The sequence below is a fragment of the Scyliorhinus torazame genome, chromosome 21, assembly GCF_047496885.1.
Source record: "Scyliorhinus torazame isolate Kashiwa2021f chromosome 21, sScyTor2.1, whole genome shotgun sequence".
NCBI lineage: Eukaryota > Metazoa > Chordata > Chondrichthyes > Carcharhiniformes > Scyliorhinidae > Scyliorhinus > Scyliorhinus torazame.
In genome coordinates, this window is record NC_092727.1 from 118,174,559 (window position 1) to 118,189,193 (window position 14,635).

General features: G+C 47.5%; 1 protein-coding gene across 4 annotated transcripts in view; it reads left to right on the plus strand.

Annotated features, from left to right (window-relative positions):
- raraa (retinoic acid receptor, alpha a) overlaps positions 1–14,635 on the plus strand; it is a 756,690-nt gene that overhangs the window by 78,134 nt on the left and 663,921 nt on the right. For all 4 annotated transcript variants that reach the window (XM_072487386.1, XM_072487388.1, XM_072487385.1 and 1 more), the window contains exon 2: positions 3,831–3,932. The gene's annotated coding sequence lies outside the window, so the exon portion shown is untranslated. The remainder of the gene's footprint in view (positions 1–3,830; positions 3,933–14,635) is intronic.

Here is a 14,635-nt window from a genome sequence, read left to right on the forward strand (position 1 = left end):
GTGACTTAACTGTTTCACTTCAAAACTTAGGGAGGCATTAAAGTGCCCACCATATTAGTAATAAATTAGATGAGTTTCCCTGAAAGGTAATTTGCTTACTGCTTACTGCAGAACTGAGCATAGAATCTACAGTGCAGAAAGTAGCCATTCGGCCCATCGAGTCTACACCCGCCTTGGAAAGAGCACCCTACCCAAGCCCAGGCTTCCACCCTGTCCCCGTAACCCAGCAACCCTACCTAACCTTTTGGAACTGAGGGGCCATTTAGCATGGCCATTCCACCTAACTGGCACATCTTTGGACTGTGGGAGGAAACCAGAGCACCCGGAGGAAACTCACGCAGACACGGGGAGAAAGTGCAAACATCACACAAGCTGTCACACGGGGCCGGAACTGATCCTGGGGCTGTGAGCCAGCAGAGCTAACCACTGTACCACCAGCAGTACAGGTCTGGAAATTTCCAGGTTCAAATCCTTGGGAACTTAACCTGATTTTGGCCAGAATGGCGACAGGTGTGTTCTACCATTTGCCTTAGGCTAAGGGGATGGATGGGGGGGGGAAAACGTTCAGCCGGGGTTCCCATTTCTGATCGTTGCTCAGTGACCCCTGCTGAAAATTACATGGGAATGTCACCGAAGAAGGGATTGGGTGAGCTGTGAGGCCATGGATTGACGATTGGCTATCAGGCAGAAGGCAGAGAGTTGGGATAAAAGGTTCTTTTTCGGAATGGCAACCGGTGACGAGTGGTGTCCCGCAGGGTTCAGTGTTGGGGCCACAGCTGTTCTCTTTATATATTAACGATCTAGATGACGGGACTGGGGGCATTCTGGCTAAGTTTGCCGATGATACAAAGGTAGGTGGAGGGGCAGGTAGTATGGAAGAGGTGGGGAGGCTGCAGAAAGATTTAGACAGTTTAGGAGAGTGGTCCAAGAAATGGCTGATGAAATTCAACGTGGGCAAGTGCGAGGTCTTACACTTTGGAAAAAAGAATAGAGGCATGGACTATTTTCTAAACAGTGACAAAATTCATAATGCTGAAGTGCAAAGGGACTTGGGAGTCCTAGTCCAGGATTCTCTAAAGGTAAACTTGCAGGTTGAGTCCGTAATTAAGAAAGCAAATGCAATGTTGTCATTTATCTCAAGAGGCTTGGAATATGAAAGCAGGGATGTACTTCTGAAGCTTTAGAAAGCATTAGTTAGGCCCCATTTAGAATACTGTGAGCAATTTTGGGCCCCACACCTCAGGAAGGACATACTGGCACTGGAGCGGGTCCAGCGGAGATTCACACGGATGATCCCAGGAATGGTAGGCCTAACATACGATGAATGTCTGAGGATCCTGGGATTATATTCATTGGAGTTTAGGAGGTTGAGGGGAGATCTAATAGAAACTTACAAGATAATGAATGGCTTAGATAGGGTGGACGTAGGGAAGTTGTTTCCATTAGCAAGGGAGACTAGGACCCAGGGGCACAGCCTTAGAATAAAAGGGAGTCACTTTAGAACAGAGATGAGGAGAAATTTCTTCAGCCAGAGAGTGGTGGGTCTGTGGAATTCATTGCCACAGAGGGCGGTGGAGGCGGGGACGTTGAGTGTCTTTAAGCCAGAAGTTGATAAATTCTTGACTTCTCGAGGAATTAAGGGCTATGGAGAGAGAGCGGGTAAATGGAGTTGAAATCAGCCATGATTGAATGGTGGAGTGGACTCGATGGGCCGAATGGCCTTACTTCCGCTCCTATGTCTTATGGCCTTCTATGTTGGATTAACCTGCAAATTCTTGTGTTGGTTTCATTCAAAATGCTTTTGGCTACAAAGTGCAACAATCAGTTTTATAGTTTCAATTATGTTAGTAGATCTTATTTTAATTTGTTGACAAATCGTATATTACTTCAGCCCCTGTTGAGATCTGTTTAGTTGTTGTCTGTGGTATTTTCCAGCTTTAGTTTTAATCTCCAGTTTATAAGCAGGGCGGTATATAATACGTGCAGGCTGGCGTGTGCGCAGTTGTGTTCAGTGTGCAGAACTGGATTTTGTGAGAGCTTTGAACTCTGTTACAGTTACATTCGAGGGTTATTGAACTCCATGGTGAATCAGTGCTGGCAGGCTTTACACTGGCAGAAGCTATGTATTTTTTGGCCTGGAAATGAATTTCACAATGTCTAGGAGAAACACACTGTTCTTCTGTTGGATCTGTAGGGAACATAAACAATAAAACAAACAGACAAGAGAGGGGCCCAGGCTTTTTAAAATACGCTCAGCAATTGAATGTGTGTGTATATATTTCATTTTTCATTATGACTTGTTTTTATTATGCATGAAAGTGGAGCACCCATGTTCTAATCCTGTATCATTTCATGTTACGTATGGTTGCATTTGTATTGGTAAGACCCAAAAGAACAGCAGAATTGGTCTTTTCGATGCATTTTCTTTCCTGTTTTAAAGTGGGAATTTTAATTACCGGGGAAATATTACCGGCAAACAGCATTTAAAAAAAATTACCTGGGCACAATGTTTGCTTTATTTGAATGTGAAAATACTTGGTTTAAAAGAAATCTGTGCAGTATATTTTGGTTTGGAATCTCTGTTCTTCCTCCTATGTGGTGATCTGTGGCAATATTGGGTTATTAGTATGCCTCAAGAAATGTTGCTGCTGTAAGAACTATTTATAGTGCCCACAATTTGCTAGGAAATCGGACACTAATTCCTAATTTCCTAGAAAAGTATAGGCACAAGGGTTTCAATTCTGAAAGATTGACACTCCATCTAATCTACCCTCTTTTAGATACTTTGAGACTTGCTAGGTGTTTCCAACATTTTCTGTTTTTACTTTAGGATTACTGAAATTAATGCTGCATTCTTAATGTGTGTATTTCCCCAAGAGATCATCCACTTATATAAAATAAAATAAATAATCTTTATTGTCACAAGTAGGCTTACATTAACACTGCAATGAAGTTACTGTGTAAAGCCCCTAGTCACCACATTCCGAAGCCTATTTGGGTACACAGAGGGAGAATTCAGAATTCTCAGCTGGTACTGGAATTGAACCTGCGCTGCTGGCCTTGTTCTGCATCACAAACCAACTGTCTAGTCCACTGAGCTAAACCAGCCCCTGTAGCTATTCCCTGCAGCAGTCCTGCCTCGGGCCATCTGCTGCAGAAACCTTTGTGGCTTCCTTTGTCACCTCCAGCTTTACTGTTGCATTGCTCTGCTGGCCGGCCTCTTGTCTTCCACCCTCTGGCATCTTCAGCTCGTCCAAAAAGGCAGGTGTCCACATCTGACCCTTGTCCACGCTTCCGTAGAATAGAATAGAATTCCTACAGTGCATTTGGCACCAATCCTCTGAAGGAGCACCCTACCGAGGCCCACTCATCCACCCTATCCCCGTAACCCCAGCTCACCTGCACATCCCTGGACACTAGGGGGCAATCCACCTAACCTGCGCATCTTTGGATTGTGAGAGGAGACTGGAGCACCCGGAGGAAACACAAGGGAGGAGAAAGTGCAAACTCCACACATGGCCGGAATTGAACCCGGTTCCTTGGCGCTGTGAGACTGCAGTGCTAACCACTGTGCCGCACCTGTCCCAAGTCCAATGGCTTTTCGTTCCCTGATACCTGCAATTTCCTTTCCTTTAAGTTGCCATCCCTGTAGCCATGGCTGATCCTCTAGTTTGGTGACTGTTTTTGCTTCTTGGGACTTCTTTTTTCCAATGTTGAAGATGCTATATAAATGCAGCTTTTATTTGTCTGTAACATTTTCACCAGAAATAAATCACGTTGACCGTAAAGTGTCTGCTTTTGTTCAGTTTGTCCTTTCTCTTTCTTTGCAGCATTTGCAACTTTACAAGAATCGCTAATGAGCTGCTGTTATCTGCTTTGACTTTTGTCTCCTCTTTGATTGTAAAATTTAATTTGCGAGCACACACACTCAGGTAAGCAAGTAGAAATTAACTGCTGTGTTTGTTAAATGTGTTGCAACAAAACATATCGGCCCTAACTTTGTGGTAGTAATGATGGCAAAACTGTCAGCATTTCACTGTCATTACCCTTCTGAAACCGACAACAACTTCTGGAGACTGCACATGCGCAGTTAAATGCAAGAATCCAGAATGATGTCAGTGAATTTCAGTCCCTCAGACTGCAGACAATAGAAAATCTATGGACTGACGAGAACTTCCAGTCTTGTGCTGTTAGTCTCACTGTAAAATCTTAAACGTTACGCTGTGTTGAATGATTATAAGTCATTTTTTAATGCTGCACTGTACTAAGTTCATAATTACTGCCCCTGAGGGCAACACGGTGCCACAGTGGTATCACTGCAGTCTCAAAGATGTGCAGGCTAGGTGGATTGGCCACGCTAAATTGCCCCTTAATTGGAAAAAATGAATTGGGTACTCTAAATTTATTTTAAAAAAATAATAATAATTACTGCCCCTGAAAAACTAGTAGCTGTGGGGTATCTAATTTCTATACGATAAAAAAAATTCCATGCAATTTTTGATACATTTTTAAAGTTTGAAATTTCAGTTTCTGCCTTTATGTCATGTGTGTATTCTAATCATTTATTTATCTATCTGTAAAATTGAAGAAGTGAAGGGATGCAGTGTTTGTTTTATACCTTCATTGCTGACTGTGAGGCTGCACACCCTGTTTGATTGTGAATATCTTATCAACTACTTTTTAAAAAAATGTTTTTATTAAGGATTTTTTATGTTACACAAAACAAAGGTGATCGTGAACGTACATCGGAAACAAAAAAAATATACATATACATCAGTGGTCTTTCGTTATTTACAACGGTTGTGGCTTCTTGTTTTGTATTGCCAATAGGCGCTTCCTTCTAGCCGGGTCCCCAACCTTCCCCTCACCCCCTTTTCTTCCTGATCCCCCCCCCCCATCATCGTCTGGCGTGACCTCTTCCCTCCAGCTCCTATATCTTGTTCCTGTTTGTTTGGTTTAACGCCGTGTGTTTTGTTATTTGCTAAGCATGGTTTGTTTAGCACACTGGGCTAAATCACTGGCTTTTAAAGCAGACCCAGGCAGGCCAGCAGCACGGTTCAATTCCTGTACCAGCCTCCCCGAACAGGCGCTGGAATGTGGCGACTAGGGGCTTTCCACAGTAACTTCATTTGAAGCCTACTTGTGACAATAAGCAAGTTTCATTTCATCTCAATGAAGATTCATGCCTCCAAATTATTAGCTTTCTCTAAATCTGTAGCCTGGAAGTATTTTGTTCACAATAAAGAGAGGGCCGAAAGCTCTTTATTAGGGTGGAAGCTACATTTTGTACTTAGAACCTCCACACTTGTTATTTGGTGAATTCAAGTTCTTAACGCAGGCGTTTGACATGTCCTGAAAATAATGTTTAAAGCAGCTTTTCAACGTTGCATTGCACTAGACATGTGGTGGGTGGAGTGATCAAAACAATCAATATCACCAGCAAAAGACCTGACTCATTTCCAGTGCTCTCTGTAAATGATGCTCCCCCTGGCTGTTTCCAGCTCGGTAGGAAGATAATAACATCAGCAAACTAATAGCTGCTTTTCCCATAACCTGTCAAATTGACACATTTTGCATTTATCTTTTTCTATTTTTCCACCATTGTAATGGTTAGTCTTGTTAGTGAATGTAAAATAAATTGTACAGAACCTAATCACTGGGAAAATTTATCGTCATCTGTTGAATTTAACACGACAGTGGGCAATCAAGCTTTCAACTGCATGGTATTCAGGCCTTTCCCATTTCCATATGTTCTTGTAACGCCACAACCTTCTAGTTCCCTCCTAAGCCGCACGCCACCCAGAGGGCAGCACAGTGGTTAGCACTGTTGCTTCACAGCTCCAGGGTCCCAGGTTCGATTCCTGGTTTGGGTCACTGTCTGTGTGGCGTCTGCACGCTCTCCCTATGTCTGCGTGGGTTTCCCCCGGGTGCTCCCGTTTCCTCCCACAAGTCCCAAAAGATGTGCTGTTAGGACATGTTTGGACATTCTGAATTCTCCTTGTGTACCTGAACAGGCGCCGGAATGTGGCGACTCAGGGCTTTTCAAAGTAACTTCATTGCAGTGTTAATGTAAACTTACTTGTGACAATAAAAATTACTATTATTATACTTGGAACTATGGGCGTCATTCTCCGACCCCCAAGCGGGTCGGAGAATGGCCGTTGGCCGCCGTGAATCCCGCCCCCGCCGAAGTCTCCGGTATCGGAGATTGGGCGGGGGCGGGAATCGGGCCGCGCCGGTTGGCGGGACCCCCCGCTCAATTCTCCGGCCCGGATGGGCCGAAGTCCCGCCCAGAAATTGCCTGTCCCGCCGGCGTAAATCAAAGCTGGTATTTACCGGCGGGACCAGGCGGCGTGGGCGGGCTCCGGGGTCCTGGGGGGGGGCGCGGGGCGATCTGACCCCGGGGGGTGCCCCCACGGTGGCCTGGCCCGCGATTGGGGCCCACCGATCTGCGGGCGGGCCTGTGCCGTGGGGGCACTCTTTCCCTTCCGCCTCCGCCACGGCCTCCACCATGGCGGAGGCGGATGCGCGGGAAACTGTCGGCGGCCGCTGACGCTCCCACGCATGCGCCGCATTTCCGCGCCAGCTGGCGGGGCACCAAACGCCATTTCCGCCAGCTGGCGGGCGGAAATCCCTCCGGCGCCGGCCTAGTCCCTCGATGTTGGGGCTCGGCCCCCAAAGTTGCGGAGCATTCCGCACCTTTGGGCCGGCGCGATGCCCGTCTGATTGGCGCCGTTTTGGGCGCCAGTCGGCGGACATTGCGCCGTTGGGGGAGAATTTCGCCCTATATCTCCATTCCTTCACTATTATTGGGTCAAAATCCTGGAGCTCCCTTCCCAACAGCATTGTGGGTGTACCTACACCAAATGGACTTCAGCGGTTCAAGAAGTCAGCTCATCACCACAAGGACAATTCAGCGTGGGCAATAAATGCTGGCCAACCAGCTACACCACATCCCACAAACAAATAAATAAAGTTTTCACCTGGTTTCAACCAATTGCAGACATTCCATTCCATTCCAGCTGGCACTTGGAAGCAGAAACATTTGAACGTTGACAGGAGACCATTGCCGTAGCTTTGTTGGAGCAACTTAAAGCTAATCCCGCTATCCTACCTTCTCCCTGGAACCCTGTGTTTTGAAGTGTTTCAAATATTTACTCACATTTTCCTCACAAGATGTAATGTTCTTTGCTTCATCAGCATTTTTAGTGTTTGTTTTTTTAATTTTAATTTTTTAATTTAGAGTACCCAATTCTTCTTTGTCCCCAATTAAGGGGCAATTTCGCGCGGCCAATTCGCCTCCCAACACATCTTTTTGGGTTGTGGGAGTGAGACCCATGCAGACACGGGGAGAAACTACAAACACCACACGGGCAGTGACCCCCGGGGCCAGGATCGAACCCGAGTCCTCGGTGTGGTAAGGCAACAGTGCTAACCATTGCGCCACCATTCTGCCCCCAATGTTTGTTTTCAAAGCATTTCTTAAAGGTTAAAATCTTTTTGGTCAATTTGGAAAAAATACTGGTAAAATGTTGTGATTGATTATTACCTGTGCTATATTGCCAAGCATATAGACTGTTTTTGCAAATACCCAAAGTTTTATGCACTCCTGTGCATAACCTGAGTATAAAAGTTGCATCGGCAAAATATCTGCTTTATAAAAATTGTACGTTATATTGCTAATGCATGTCGTGAATGGTATTTAATATACATTGGTTTATTTAGTTGGAATATAGTGGCAGGTTTTGTAAGTAAGTTAAGGTTTCTTATTTTACTTAAGAGCTGTTTTAACTGTAAAGCTATTTCTTAGTTGCTAATGGGTGGCATGGTAGCACAGTGGTTAGCACTGTTGCTTTACAGCGGCAGGCACCTGGGTTCGATTCCCGGCTTGGGTCACTGTCTGTGCGGAGTCTGCACATTCTCTCTGTGTCCGGGTGGGTTTCCTCCGGTTGCTCCGGTTTCCTCCCACAAATCCCGAAGACATGCTTGTTGGCTGAATTGGACATTCTGAATTCCCCCTCAGCATACCCGAACAGGCGCCGGAGTGTGGCGACTAGGGGCTTTTCCCAGTAACTTAATTGTAGTGTTAATGTAAGCCTACTTGTGACAATAATAAAGATTATTATTATGTGTTAATTCTGTGATTACTGTGTCGCCAGCGTTCGATGCTTTAGCAACAATCTGCATAAAATAATTTTCTAAAATCACCCCCCTACTTAATGGCAATTTTAAATTGGTAACCATTGTCAATAGCTTCCGAAAGAGAAGGTATGAATCTTTTCCTTTTTGTCCTCTTTGAAAATTCAGAATTTTAAAAAAGGTCTATTAAATCCTCTCTTGTTCAGTGAAAAGAATCCCAGTATTTTGAGGGTCTCCTCATCCCTGGTATAATCCTGGTGAATTTCTGCAGTACATTAACATGTACCTTTTATACATTTTATGTACGTGGAGGTGCCGGGTTGGAGAGAAGAATTGCAGTTAGAATGAGGATGCTGAGAATGTGAGGATAATTTTGAAAAAAGAGGAACCTGCATAATTCAGGATCATTCGGTGAAATTTTCTTCCTGTCCCAATGTTGAACAATAATTTTCTCAAGAAAAAAATCATGCATTGAACATGAAGCACATTTAAAAAAAAAAAATGAAGCACTCTGATGGGACAATTGGACTGTCGGCTGTGGTGGTACGTTTTTCTGAGGTTTCTTTACATGGCCTTTGGTAGGTGCAGGGAAGATGGATGTGTCCAGAACCAGGGATCACAGTCTGAGGATTCAGGGTAAATCATTTCGGACAGCAATGAGGAGACATTTCTTCACCCAAAGAATGGTGAGACTGGAATTCATTAGCACAGGAAGTAGTTGATGCTAAAACATTGAATATACTCACGAAGCGGCTAGATATAGCACTTGGGGAGAATTGGATCAAAGGCTATGGGGAGAAAGGAGGATCAGGCTATTGAGTTGGATGATCAGCCATGGTCGTGATAAATGGCGGAGCAGGCTCGAAGGGCCAAAAAGCCTCCTCCTGCACCTATCGTCTATGTATCTATGACCTCGCCAACCATCCTGCCTGGCCGAAAAGTGTCTATAACCCACCTCCAGTACTGTTCTAACCAATAGACGAAAGTGTTCAAAGAAAATAAATTGTTCTTGGGCTTCTCACAGCAGCGTCTATGAAATTAATCCTGGATGGTTAGTGGCCCTATGAGATGATGAGGGGTTACTGGTGGCTGTGGGGTCTTGTGGCAATCATTGATCCAATGCAGTGTTTTTAAAACCTTTTTCCCAGGACCCACTTTTGCCAATCGTCTGACCTTCAGGACCCACTCCGGCCGACCTTGAGCCATAACCCTCTCTCTCTCTCTCTCTCTCTCTCTCTCTCTCTCTCTCTCTCTCTCTCTCTCACCCAGACACAAACTGTACGGTAACTCTCTCTTACACACTTATTCCACTGCCCTCCTTTTGTTGGAACCAGTGCATGAATTCCATACAATGACCAGATCTCAATCGTTGCCTGCAAATCAGCTCAGTACAGACTATGAAAATAAAGTTTTGACAAAAGGATTTCATTTATCATTGCAAGTGGATAGAAATAAATACATCTCAATTTCTTCAAACTCTAAAGCTGATTTTCTGTCAATTTTTTGTACATTTCGTTTTTGGAAATGTGGTGAGTGAGATCAGTTTTACTATGGAGAGATGTGCATGTACACAAGGGGAGGGATTATATCAACCATTCCAGAATACACTGGTCACCAGCAGACTCATTGGCGACCAAGTCTCAACGGTAACCGGCAAGACCATCCCAAAAATGACACAGTGGCATATACAGAATCAACATTTGGTTCCGCAAGTATCTCCAATAGAGTTAGCTGGAGCTTTGAGGGATCAGATTCAAGCATCCTTGTAACAAAACAGTCTGGCTTGATTCTGCATCTAAACGGACCTCATTAACTGTGTCCCGTTCGCTCATGTGATGCTGCTGTCTCCAGGATCTGCTGACTGTAATATTCCAACTCCACCTCCTGACAAACCTGCTTGTTACTTTGACCTCTCATTGCTATTGGGAAGTGGGCTGTTCCCCTGTGACCGATGTTCATCTGTGTGATCTTCTGGGACATCATAGAACCTTTCTCCACCATTACTTGTTGCAGAGTCTGAGCCATGCTCTTCAGTTGCGCTACGCTGAACGAGAGCTGCCTCTGACATAAAATGACAGGTAGGTTTAGTCCTTTCAATAACACTTGCTTGAGCTTTTGATTTTTCCAGAGTCCCATTGGCTAACTCTACCTGATGCTGCAGAACTTTGTCAGGTGTCTCACATTGACAACATGGTTCACAGTCCGGAGGCCCATCAGAATATTTGCTGGTATCGAGTTTTGAGTGAGTGCTTTGGGTTTCACTGTATCTGGCTGACAATATTTTGTGCAATATTTTGCTTTTGATCACCTAACAGTTTTGTATTTGCTTTTGAATTTCGGCAAATGGTGGAGATTTCTCGAGCGTCATATCTCACCCTCACTTTTTTTCCCTCACGTGCACACGGGCCGATTTTTAACTTGTTCAGATCACTTAACAATGCGCTAACATCCTCAAAATGGAGCAAGTAAGGGTGGCACAGTGGATAGCACTGCTGCCTCACAGTGCTGTGGACCCAGGTTCGATCCCGGGTCACTGTCCATGTGGAGTTTGCACGTTCTCCCCATGTCTGCGTGGGTCTCACCCTCAACCCAAAGATGTGCAGGGTAGGTGAATTGGCCATGCTAAATTGTCCCTTAATTGGAAGAAAAGAATTGGGCACTTTGAACTTTTTTGAAAACGGAGTCAGTAAACATGCCTCCACAACTGTGAACCACGCGTGTGGCTAACGATGCCCTCTCTGTGTCCCCTCAGAAAGGCTCTCCCATAATCGGTGGGAGAGGGCCCAGACTGGCGGTGGGGTGCCGGACTTGAGAATCCTCACCTCCTTTGAGGAGCGGGCCCTGGAGGTGACTGGTGTCGTGAGGGCAGGGCGGTCACCAGTGCGGAGGCTGACGGACACCGCAGAGGTGAGGGACCACCAGGCTCCACCTGGGGGACCTGTCAAAGGTGAGTAGTGATTGCCTTACTGACTGACCCATCCCTCCCACTGACCACGTGTCCATGTCCATTCTCCCGCAGGTCCAGTAGCCGATGGCACCGGCCCATCCCGGGTAACTCCGAGGAGAACACCGCGGAGGAGAGCTCTGAGGATGCACTGTTATAGTCGTGACACAGCTGTCATCCCTACCCACCACCAGCGTGGATACACACACCTCGGTGGGAAATGTTAGTGGTCAGGCTTCTGGGGCACAATCTGGTGTGCACCACACTGCTGCTGATGTACACCTGGTGGAGACAGGAACCCCCAGGCGAGACATCAATTGGAGGGCTGCTGGATCCCAGAACCCAGCTGGGTCCCAGCCTATTGCTGAGCCTCTGGAACAGAGTTACCAGGGGCTGATGAGGACTAAAGGGACCACCTGGACGTTCAGAGGGTGATGTCAGCGTCACCCCAGCAGATCCATAGCGGATTGGAGGAGTCCCAGAGGCTACAGGCACAGGAGATGGCGCCGGCAAAGGTGTCCCAGGTGTTGCGCAGTCGGTGACTGCCATGGCTGAGGGTCTCGGCAATATGTGTGCCTCACTGGGAGATGTCACCCAGTCCCAGGCCGACCTTAATGGGTTCTGCGGGACATCTCCCGTTCTCAGATGGGAATGGCCGAGTAGCTGTGGAGCTTGTCCCAGTCTCAGATAGGCATGGCTGAGGCACTGCAGAGCATGGCCCGGTCACTAGGAGATGTGGCCCAGTCACTGAGGAACATCACCGAGGGTGTCGACACGATGGTGCAGACTATAGGGAACCATCAGGACTGGCAGAGCCAATGTTGCAGGGACAGCCGAACTAGCTGCCCCTTTGGCCCAAGATGAACCCCAGGACCCTATGGGCACCGACAGGGAGGAGGGGGCGCTGAGTGCCAACCCAGGCCCATCCCATGAGGCAGCGACAGTGGCCACCACACTCCCGAGTTCCACCCCCTGAAGAGGCCACGGCTCGGGGTCAGCACACTGGACATAGGGTGGCACGGCTCTCCATGTGCCGTCGACCAGTGAGCTGGGGCCCTCCAGCCCCAGAGGACGCCCGCCTGGCGCAGCGAAAGCCACGGGCTGAGGTAAGCAGCTGGCTGCCTCCACCTCCGATGTGCACCCTGGGGAAAAACCTAGATGTAGTGGTAGAGCTAGAAGGGCCAGACAGGTTGAGCATCACTGAGGGTTCTGGGGCAGGGGGGATGGGTTGGGGGTGGGGCAGCAGAATGCCCTATGAATCCTTGGGGTATTGTACAGCACATTAAACAACTTTTTGCACAAATATTATAATGCCTCTGTCACATTCCTCCGCAATGTGGGGTGACCCCAGGACCCTTTGCCTGTCTCTCCAGGTAACCCCTTCTCCCCGTGGCACCCACCTACCCTCCGTCTGTGGTCATGTCCCGGGAGCTGTATCCCATCGCCTGGATGTTCGGATGTTGGCTGCTGCGTGTGTGGTGTTGCCTCCCACACAGTGCCCAGGCATCAAGGTGCGTTCGGAATGCTAGGCAATGACTCCCACATGCTACATGGCCCGCCTACCCATCGGAACCCACTTGGCATGTGTCAAGTGCTCACTTAACCACAATTGCCAATTCCCTATTAGCAATAGCCGCCAGCCACACAGCCAGAGGCCTCAGTAGTCGGTGGGGGTTATAGGTGATCACTGTGGCAGACGGGCTGGGACAGGGGTTGCCCCCGGAATGGGGTTGGAATCCAGGAGTTGACATGGTGGTGCCGTGAGCGATTGCCCACCCACCCCTGCGGAGCGTCCCCCAACCCCCGCTGAACACTGGGGTGGTAAGCCCAGCGCCCCCGGTCTCTTTGCCTGTGCGCAAAGTTTGCTACTCCCCTCCTCGGTTCCCCATGGAAGCCCTTCCGCCAGGTTCACCTTTGTCAAAAAGAGTACTAATCAGCGCCAGCGTGACCACTTGCTGGGGAGGCCGGTGAATAACAAGAGGCCATTGGATCACGGGTAGCTCTCGTTAATTGTATGGAGATGGGGCTTATGTGATGATAATTGGTTTCTCGCTGCACTACGGGGAGATTCCGATTTTCCCTACGGGAGCGGGCCGGTTGCATCGCCAACTGTGTGGCGCCTGGAGCGCTTCCCGTTTTTGGCCTCTCCCGCTGTTCACCGGTCTCGTTATGCTTGAGTACAAGTGTAAGGAGTGTCATGTCCGGGAGCTGTGGCCCATCGCCTGGGTGGTCGGATGTTGGCTGCTGCGTGTGTGGTGTTGACTCCCACACAGTGTCCACGAGGCCGGAAGATCGCGCCCATGGAGTTTACTCTGTGAAGGGCCTCATTCCACATTTCCTCATCCAAAATAGGATTGTTGAACCACCCCAACACCTTCTCAATATTGGCTGCCCAATAATGAAAAAACAAATTGGGATTCACTAGACCAATTATGGAGTTTTTCGAGGAGGTCACGAAGATGATTGATGCAGGTAGGGCAGTGGATGTTGTCTATATGGACTTCAGTAAGGCCTTTGACAAGGTCCCTCATGGTAGACTAGTACAAAAGGTGAAGTCACACGGGATCAGGGGGGAGCTGGCAAGGTGGATACAGAACTGGCTAGGTCATAGAAGGCAGAGAGTAACAATGGAAGGATGCTTTTCTAATTGGAGGGCTGTGACCAGTGGTGTTCCACAGGGATCAGTGCTGGGACCTTTGCTCTTTGTAGTATATATAAATGATTTGGAGGAAAATGTAACTGGCCTGATTAGTAAGTTTGCAGACGACACAAAGGTTGGTGGAATTGCGGATAGCGATGAGGACTGTCAGAGGATACAGCAGGATTTAGATTGTTTGGAGACTTGGGCGGAGAGATGGCAGATGGAGTTTAATCCGGACAAATGTGAGGTAATGCATTTTGGAAGGTCTAATGCAGGTAGGGAATATACAGTGAATGGTAGAACCCTCAAGAGTATTGAAAGTCAAAGAGATCTAGGAGTACAGGTCCACAGGTCATTGAAAGGGGCAACACAGGTGGAGAAGGTAGTCAAGAAGGCATACGGCATGCTTGCCTTCATTGGCCGGGGCATTGAGTATAAGAATTGGCAAGTCATGTTGCAGCTGAATAGAATCTTAGTTAGGCCACACTTGGAGTATAGTGTTCAATTCTGGTCGCCACACTACCAGAAGGATGTGGAGGCTTTAGAGAGGGTGCAGAAGAGATTTACCAGAATGTTGCCTGGTATGGAGGGCATTAGCTATGAGGAGCAGTTGAATAAACTCGGTTTGTTCTCACTGGAACGAAGGAGGTTGAGGGGAGACCTGATAGAGGTCTACAAAATTATGAGGGGCATAGACAGAGTGGATAGTCAGAGGCTTTTCCCCAGGGTAGAGGGGTCAATTACTAGGGGGCATAGGTTTAAGGTGAGAGGGGCAAGGTTTAGAGTAGATGTACGAGGCAAGTTTTTTACGCAGAGGGTAGTGGGTGCCTGGAACTCGCTACCGGAGGAGGTGGTGGAAGCAGGGACGATAGTGACATTTAAGGGGCATCTTGACAAATACATGAATAGGA